The sequence below is a fragment of the Herpailurus yagouaroundi genome, unplaced genomic scaffold (assembly GCF_014898765.1).
Source record: "Herpailurus yagouaroundi ecotype Mexico unplaced genomic scaffold, PumYag 67493, whole genome shotgun sequence".
In the NCBI taxonomy this organism is placed as follows: domain Eukaryota; kingdom Metazoa; phylum Chordata; class Mammalia; order Carnivora; family Felidae; genus Herpailurus; species Herpailurus yagouaroundi.
Genome location: NW_024420301.1, coordinates 1,371,485 through 1,381,853, shown reverse-complemented (window position 1 = coordinate 1,381,853; position 10,369 = coordinate 1,371,485).

Sequence of the window (10,369 nt, the reverse complement as noted above, 5' to 3'; positions counted from 1 at the left end):
CTGCTCAGGAACTACTTTTGTCTGCTGCATTCTACATAATGTGATCAGCACAATTTCTTCCTCTGGGTGCCTTCTGCACCTACTTTCTGGTTGGAAATATGTGTGTCTCTCTGTGAAGTTTTCTCTGGCTGTGAGAGATAACTACAGGGCATTTTAATTTGTAAATGTTTTTGTACATTCATATTTTTAACAGCTTTACTTTAAAAAAATTTTTAAATGTTCACTTTTGATAGAGATAGAGCATGAGGAAGGGAGGGACAGAGAGAGGGAGACACAGAATCTGAAGCAGGCTCCAGGCTCTGAGCTGTCAGCACAGAGTCCGACGCAGAGCTCGAACTCACAAACCGGAAGATCATGACCTGAGCTGAAGTCAGACACTTAACCAACTGAGCCACCAGGTGCCCCTTTAACAGCTTTGTTAATATATATTTAACAATAAGAAATGGCACATATTTAAACCGTACGTGTTTAGTTTCACACATATATACATCTGTGGACCCATCACCCATTAAAATAGTGAACATATGCATCTACTTTCCTTGTGCCTTTTTGTAATCCTTCCACCCTGAAGTCAGCAATCTATTTTCTGTCACTATGGATTAGTTTGCATTCTTAAGAGTCTTATATAAGTGGAATCATACAGTATGCACTCTTTGATGGAGTGATGGAAACATTCTGAATCTTTATTGCAATGGTGATTATATAAATGCATACATTTATCAAAACTCATGGGCCTGTACAACTAAAACAGGTGTGTTTTATTGTATGTTAAGTATTTTCAAATAAAACAAACAAATACAGATTTAGTAAGAAGAGACTTTTATTCAGAAGAATTATTACAAGAGGGAAAAGGGGCTATTGCAATAGGGAGAATGCTGTGCTGTGACCATAAACTCTTCAAACATCTGAAGAGTTATGCAAAAGGTGTTTTTCTGTATAAGAAGAGTAAGCAAGGCTAGAAAAAATCAAATGTGGAAAAGTGGGCTGGAAAGGTAGTATGATCACATAGTATAACAGAGAATATTTTCCCCTGAGGCCAGTCTATTCTCAGTAGGCGCTTAGGCTGGGGGAAGGCCAAAGTTCAGGGAACTGGAGAAAGGAGAGAAGCTGAACCAAAATTTTATTCATGAGATGGAAGCGAAAAGAAAGCTGGGGTAGCAATATCTATGTCGGACAAAATAGATTTTAAAATAAAGACTGTAACAAGAGACAGAGAAGGACACTACTTAATGATCAAGGGAACAATCCAACAAGAAGATATAACAATTGTAAATATGTATGCACCCAACATGAAAGCACCCAAATACACACAGCAACTATTAACAGACATAAAGGAAGAAAGTGATAGTAATACAACAGAAGTAGGGGACTTTAACACCCCACTTACATCAAAGGATAAATCATCCAGGCAGAAAACCAGCAAGGAAACAGTGGTTTTGAATAACACATTGGACCAAATGGATCTAACAGATATATTCAGAACGTTCCATCCAAAAACAGTGGAATACATGTTATTTTTATGTGCACATGAAACATTCTACAGAATAGATCATGTTAGGCCACAAAACAAGTCTCAACAAATTCAAAAAGATTGAAGTCATTTCATGTATCTTTTCCAACCACAACAGTATTAAACTAAAATCAATCATAAGAAAAATTCTAGAAAGACCACAAATAAATGGAAGCTAAATATCATTCTACTTAACAGTAAATGATTCAACCAAGAAATCAAACAGGACATTAAAAAATACATGGTGAAAAATGAAAATAAAAACAATAGTCCAAAATCTTTGGGATACACAAAAAGCTGTTCTAAGAGGGAAGATTACCACAATACAGGCTTACTTCAAGAAGCAAGAAAAATCTCAAATAAACCACTAACCTTACACCTAAAGGGGCTAGAAAAAGAACAAATAAAGCACAAAGCTAGTAGAAGGAAGGAAATCATAAAGATCAGAACATATATAAATGAAATACAGACTAAAAAAAAAACAGAACAGATCAATGAAGGCAGGATCTGGTTATTTGAAAAGATGAATAAAATTGATAAACCTTTAGCTAAACTAATCTTTTTTTTTTTTTTACAAAGAGGGAGGATTCAAATAAATAAAATCCGAAATGAAGGAGGTGAAATAACAACCAACATTGCAGAAATATAAAGGATTATAAGAGAATATTGTGAAAAAGTATATACCAACAAATTGGACAACCTAGGAAAAAATAGATAAATTGCTAGAAACATTCAACCTTCCAAAGCTGAATCAAGAAGAAGTAGAAAATTTTAACAGACTAGTTGCTAGTAGTTAAATTGACTCAGTAATCAAAAAACTCCCAACAAACAAAGGTCCAGAACCAGATGGATTCACAGGTGAATTATACCAAACATTTCAAGAAAACGTAATGCCTATTTTCCTCAAACTATTTCAAAAAATGGAAGAGGAAGAAAATATTTCAAATTCATTCTACAAGGCCAGCATTACCCTGATACCAAAACTAGATAAAGGCACTATAAAAAAGAAAACTACAGGCCAATATCTCTGATGGACATAGACACAAAAATTCTTAAAATATGAACAAACCAAATTCAACAATACACTTTAAAAGTCACAACAAATGATATTTATTCCAATAATGCAAGGTGGTTCTATATTTGCAAAGCAATCAACATGATACATTACATTAGCAAGAGAAGGGATAAAGCTCATATAATCACTTCAAGATGCAGAAAAAGCATTTGACAAAGTACAACATCCATTCATGATTTAAAAAATCTCTCAACAAAGTAGGTTTAGGGGGAACATACCTGAACATAATAATGGTCATATATGAAAAACCCGTAACTAACTGAGGGTGAAAAACTGAGAACTTTTCTTCTAAGATCAGGAATAGGATGAGGATGTCCACTCTTGCCACTTTCATTGAACATAGCACAGGAAGTTCCAGACACAGCAATCAGATGAGAAAAAAATAAAATGAATCCAAATTGGTAAGGAAGAAATAAAACTTTCACTATTTACAGATGATATGATACGATATATAGAAAACTTTAAAGACATCACCAAAAAACTACTAGAACTGAAAAATGAATTCACTAAAGTCACAGGATAAAAAATTAACATACAGAAATCTGTTTCATCTTTATACACTGATAATGAAGTAGCAGAAAGAGAAATTAAGAAAACAATCCCATTTACAATTGCACTCAAAATAATAAGATACCCAGGAATAAACCTAACCAAAGAGGTGAAAGACCTGTACTCTGAAAACTATAAAACACTGATCAAAGAAATTGAAGACAACACAAAGAAATGGAAAGACATTTCATGCCAACAGATTGGAAGAACAAATACTGTTAAAATGTCTACACTACCCAAAGCAATCTATACATGCAATGCAATCCCCATCAAAATAGCAACAGTATTTTCCATAGAACTTCAACAAATAATACTAAAATTTGTATGGAACCATAAAAGACCCTGAATAGCAAAAGCAATCTTTAAAAAGAAGAACAAAACTGGAGATATTACAATCCCAGTACTCAAGATATACTACAAAGCCATAGTAATCAAGGCAGTATGGTATTAGCACAAAAATAGACACATAGATCAATGGAACAGAACAGAGAGTCCAGAAATAAATCCACACTTTTATGGTCAATTAATCTATGACAAAGAAGGCAAAAATATACAATGGAGAAAAAGATAATCTCTTCAACAAATGGTGTTGGGAAAACTGGATAACTACATGCAAAAGAAAGAAACTGAACCATATTCTTACACAATATACAAAAATAAACCCAAAATGGACTAAAGACCTAAATGTGAGACCTTAAACCATAAAATCCTATAAGAAAACATAGGCAGTCATTTCTTTGACATAAGCCCTAGCAACATTTTTTCGAGCTATGTCTCCTAAGACAAGGCAAACAGAAGCAAAATTAAATTATTGGGACTACACCAAAACAAAAAGCTTTTGCACAGTGAAGGAAACGATCAACAAAACAAAAGGGCAACCTAATGAATGAGAGAAGATATTTGCATGTTATAAATCTGATAATTTGGTTAATATCCAAAATATATAAGGAACTTATAGAATTCAACACCCCCTCAAAATAATCTGATTAAAATAGGCAGAAGACATGAATAGACATTTCTCCAAAGAAGATATACAGATGGGCAACAGACACATGAAAAGGTGTTCAGCATCACTAATCATCAGGCAAATACAAATCAAAACAACGAGATACCACCTCACACCTGTCACAATGGCTAAAATCACAAACACAAGAAATAACAAATGTTGGTGACGATGTGAAGAAAAAGGAACCCTCATGTACTGTTGGTAGAATGCAAACTGGTGCAGCCATTGTGGAAAATAGTATATAGACTCCGAAAGAAAGAAAGAAAGAAAGAAAGAAAGAAAGAAAGAAAACAGAATTACTGTATTATGCAGTAATTCCACTATTGGGTATTTATCCAAATTAAATTAAAACACTAATTTGAAAAGATGTATGTAGCCAGGGAACTTGCTCGCTCTGCGCAAACACCCAACTCTGTGCTTCTGCGGAGCCAAACCTCCAGCAGCAGATCTGACTCCCTCCCGCTGCCACAGGGCCCCTCCTGAAGTGGATCACCTAAGGAGAAGCGAGCTAAGCCTGCCCCTCCTGCCCCCATGCACCTTGCCTACCCACCCCAGCTAATACGCCAGATCCCCAGCATCACAAGCCTGGCAGTGTGCAAGTAGCCCAGACAGGCCACGCCACCCCACATTGAATCCCGCCCCTAGGAGAGGGGAAGAGAAGGCACACACCAGTCTGACTGTGGCCCCAGCGGTGGACTGGGGGCAGACATCAGGTCGGACTGCGGCCCCGCCCACCAACTCCAGTTATACACCACAGCACAGGGGAAGTGCCCTGCAGGTCCTCACTATGCCAGGGACTATCCAAAATGACCAAGTGGAAGAATTCCCCTCAGGAGAATCTCCAGGAAATACCAACAGCTAATGAGCTGATCAAAAAGGATTTAAATAATATAACAGAAAGTGAATTTAGAATAATAGTGATAAAATTAATCGCTGGGCTTGAAAACAGTATAGAGGACAGCAGAGAATCTCTTGCTACAGAGATCAAGGGACTAAGGAACAGTCACGAGGAGCTGAAAAACGCTTTAAATGAAATGCAAAACAAAATGGAAACCACCATGGCTCGGATTGAAGAGGCAGAGGAGAGAATAGGTGAATTAGAAGATAAAGTTATGGAAAAAGAGGAAGCTGAGAGAAATAGAGATAAAAAAATCCAGGAGTAAGAGGGAAAAATTAGAGAACTAAGTGATACACTAAAAAGAAATAATATACGCATAATTGGTATCCCAGAGGAGGAAGAGAGAGGGAAAGGTGCTGAAAGGGTACTTGAAGAAATAATAGCTGAGAACTTCCCTGAACTGGGGAAGGAAAAAGGCATTGAAATCCAAGAGGCACAGAAAACTCCCTTCAGACGTAACTTGAATCGATCTTCTGCATGACATATCATAGTGAAACTGGCAAAATACAAGGATAAAGAGAAAATTCTGAAAGCATCAAGGGTTAAACGTGCCCTCACATATAAAGGGAGACCTATAAGACTCGTGACTGATCTCTCTTTTGAAACTTGGCAGGCCAGAAAGAATTGGCACGAGATTTTCAGTGTGCTAGACAGAAAAACTATGCAGCCGAGAATCCTTTATCCAGCAAGTCTGTCATTTAGAATACAAGGAGAGATAAAGGTCTTCCCAAACAAACAAAAACTGAAGGAATTTGTCACCACTAAACCAGCCCTACAAGAGATCCTAAGGGGGACCCTGTGAGACAAAGTACCAGAGACATCACTACAAGCATAAAACATACAGACATCACAATGACTCTAAACCCATATCTTTCTATAATAACACTGAATGTAAATGGATTAAATGTGCCAACCAAAAGACATAGGGTATCAGAATGGATAAAAAAACAAGACCCATCTATTTGCTGTCTACAAGAGACTCATTTTAGATCTGAGGACACCTTTAGATTGAGAGTGAGGGGATGGAGAACTATTTATCATGTTACTGGAAGCCAAAAGAAAGCTGGAGTAGCCATACTTATATCAGACAAACTAGACTTTAAATTAAAGGCTGTAACAAGAGATGAAGAAGGACATTATATAATAGTTACAGGGTCTATCCATCAGGAAGAGCTAACAATTATAAATGTCTATGCGCCGAATACCGGAGCCCCCAAATATATAAAACAATTACTCATAAACATAAGCAACCTTATTGATAAGAATGTGGTAATTGCAGGGGACTTTAACACCCCACTTACAGAAATGGATAGATCATCGAGACACACGGTCAATAAAGAAACAAGGGCCCTGAATGATACATTGGATCAGATGGACTTGACAGATATAGTTAGAACTCTGCATCCCAAAGCAACAGAATATACTTTCTTCTCGAGTGCACATGGAACATTCTCCAAGATAGATCATATAGTGGGTCACAAAACAGCCCTTCATAAGTTTACCAGAATTGAAATTATACCATGCATACTTTCAGACCACAATGCTATGAAGCTTGAAATCAACCACAGAAAAAGGTCTGGAAAACCTCCAAAAGCATGGAGGTTAAAGAATACCCTAGTAAAGAATGAGTGGGTCAACCAGGCAATTAGAGAAGAAATTAAAAAATATATGGAAACAAACGAAAATGAAAATACAACAATCCAAACGCTTTGGGACGCAGCGAAGGCAGTCCTGAGAGGAAAATACATTGCAATCCAGGCCTATCTCAAGAAACAAGAAAAATCCCAAATACAAAATCTAACAGCACACCTAAAGGAAATAGAAGCAGAACAGCAAAGGCAGCCTAAACCCAGCAGAAGAAGAGAAATAATAAAGATCAGAGCAGAAATAAACAATATAGAATCTAAAAAAAACTGTAGAGCAGATCAACAAAACCAAGAGTTGGTTTTTTGAAAAAATAAACAAAATTGACAAACCTCTAGCCAGGCTTCTCAAAAAGAAAAGGGAGATGACCCAAATAGATAAAATCATGAATGAAAATGGAATTATTACAACCAATATCTCAGAGATATAAACAATTATCAGGGAATACTATGAAAAATTATATGCTAACAAATTGGACAACCTGGAAGAAATGGACAAATTCCTGAACACCCACACTCTTCCAAAACTCAATCAGGAGGAAATAGAAAGCTTGAACAGACCCATAACCAGCGAAGAAATTGAATCAGTTATCAAAAATCTCCCAACAAATAAGAGTCCAGGACCAGATGGCTTCCCAGGGGAGTTCCACCAGACGTTTAAAGCAGAGATAATACCTATCCTTCTCAAGCTATTCCAAGAAATAGAAAGGGAAGGAAAACTTCCAGACTCATTCTATGAAGCCAGTATTACTTTGATTCCTAAACCAGACAGAGACCCAGTAAAAAAAGAGAACTACAGGCCAATATCCCTGATGAATATGGATGCAAAAATTCTCAATAAGATACTAGCAAATCGAATTCAATGGCATATAAAAAGAATTATTCACCATGATCAAGTGGGATTCATTCCTGGGATGCAGGGCTGGTTCAACATTCGCAAATCAATCTACGTGATACATCACATTAACAAAAAAAAAGAGAAGAACCATGTGATCCTGTCAATCGATGCAGAAAAGGCCTTTGACAAAATCCAGCACCCTTTCTTAATAAAAACCCTTGAGAAAGTCGGGATAGAAGGAACATACTTAAAGATCATAAAAGCCATTTATGAAAAGCCCACAGCTAACATCATCCTCAACGGGGAAAAACTGAGAGCTTTTTCCCTGAGATCAGGAACACGACAGGGATGCCCACTCTCCCCGCTGTTGTTTAACATAGTGCTGGAAGTTCTAGCATCAGCAATCAGACAACAAAAGGAAATCAAAGGCATCAAAATTGGCAAAGATGAAGTCAAGCTTTCGCTTTTTGCAGATGACATGATATTATACATGGAAAATCCGATAGACTCCACCAAAAGTCTGCTAGAACTGATACATGAATTCAGCAAAGTTGCAGGATACAAAATCAATGTACAGAAATCAGTTGCATTCTTATACACTAACAATGAAGCAACAGAAAGACAAATAAAGAAACTGATCCCATTCACAATTGCACCAAGAAGCATAAAATACCTAGGAATAAATCTAACCAAAGATGTAAAGGATCTGTAATGGTGAAAACTTTAGAAAGCTTATGAAGGTAATTGAAGAAGATTTAAAGAAATGGAAAGACATTCCCTGATCATGGATTGGAAAAATAAATATTGTCAAAATGTCAATACTACCCAAAGCTATCTACACATACAATGCAATCCCAATCAAAATTGCACCAGCATTCTTCTCGAAACTAGAACAAGCAATCCTAAAATTCATATGGAACCACAAAAGGCCCCGAATAGCCAAAGGAATTTTGAAAAAGAAGACCAAAGCAGGAGGCATCACAATCCCAGACTTTAGCCTCTACTACAAAGCTGTCATCATCAAGACAGCATGGTATTGGCACAAAAACAGACACATAGACCAATGGAATAGAATAGAAACCCCAGAACTAGACCCACAAACGTATGGCCAACTCATCTTTGACAAAGCAGGAAAGAACATCCAATGGAAAAAAGACAGTCTCTTTAACAAATGGTGCTGGGAGAACTGGACAGCAACATGCAGAAGGTTGAAACTAGACCACTTTCTCACACCATTCACAAAAATAAACTCAAAATGGATCAAGGACCTGAATGTGAGACAGGAAACCATCAAAACCTTAGAGGAGAAAGCAGGAAAAGACCTCTCTGACCTCAGCCGTAGCAATCTCTTACTCGACACATCCCCAAAGGCAAGGGAATTAAAAGCAAAAGTGAATTACTGGGACCTTATGAAGATAAAAAGCTTCTGCACAGCAAAGGAAACAACCAACAAAACGAAAAGGCAACCAACGGAATGGGAAAAGATATTTGCAAATGACATATCGGACAAAGGGCTAGTATCCAAAATCTATAAAGAGCTCACCAAACTCCACACCCGAAAAACTAATAACCCAGTGAAGAAATGGGCAGAAAACATGAATAGACACTTCTCTAAAGAAGACATCCGGATGGCCAACAGGCACATGAAAAGATGTTCAGCGTCGCTCCTTATCGGGGAAATACAAATCAAAACCACACTCAGATATCACCTCACGCCATTCAGAGTGGCCAAAATGAACAAATCAGGAGACTATAGATGCTGGAGAGGATGTGGAGAAACGGGAACCCTCTTGCACTGTTGGTGGGAATGCAAATTAATGCAGCTGCTCTGGAAAGCAGTGTGGAGGTTCCTCAGAAAATTAAAAATAGACCTACCCTATGACCCAGCAATAGCACTGCTAGGAATTTATCCAAGGGATACAGGAGTACTGATGCATAGGGGCACTTGTACCCCAATGTTCATAGCAGCACTCTCAACAATAGCCAAATTATGGAAAGAGCCTAAATGTCCATCAACTGATGAATGGATAAAGAAATTGTGGTTTATATACACAATGGAATACTACGTGGCAATGAGAAACAATGAAATATGGCCTTTTGTAGCAACGTGGATGGAACTGGAGAGTGTGATGCTAAGTGAAATAAGCCATACAGAGAAAGACAGATACCATATGGTTTCACTCTTATGTGGGTCCTGAGAAACTCAACAGGAACCCATGAGGGAGGGGGAGGAAAAAAGAAAAAAAAAGAGGTTAGAGTGGGAGAGAGCCAAAGCATAAGAGACTGTTAAAAACTGAGAACAAACTGAAGGTTGATGGGGGGTGGGAGGGAGGAGAGGGTGGGTGATGGGTATTGAGGAGGGCACCTTTTGGGATGAGCACTGGGTGTTGTATGGAAACCAATTTGACAATAAATTTCATATATTAAAAAAAAAAGAAAAGATGTATGTACCCCTATGTTTACTATAGCATTATTTACAACAGCCATGATATGAAAGCAACCCAAGTGTCCATCCATAGATGAATGGGTAAAGAAGATATAATACACACACATACAATGAAATATTAGTCATAGAAATAATTAAACCTTTCCATTTGCAACAACATGTATGGATATAGAGAGTATAATGCTACATGAAACAAGTAAGTCAGAGAAAGACAAATACCTTATGATTTCATTCATATGTGGAATTTAAGAAACAAAACAAAACAAAAAAAAAAAAAAACAAAGGAAAAAAGAGAAAGAGAGAAACCAAGAATCAGACTCTTAACTATAGAGAACAAACTGATTGTAACCAGAGGGGAGGTGGGGGGGGATGGGTGAAATAGGTGAAGGAGATTAAGAGTATAT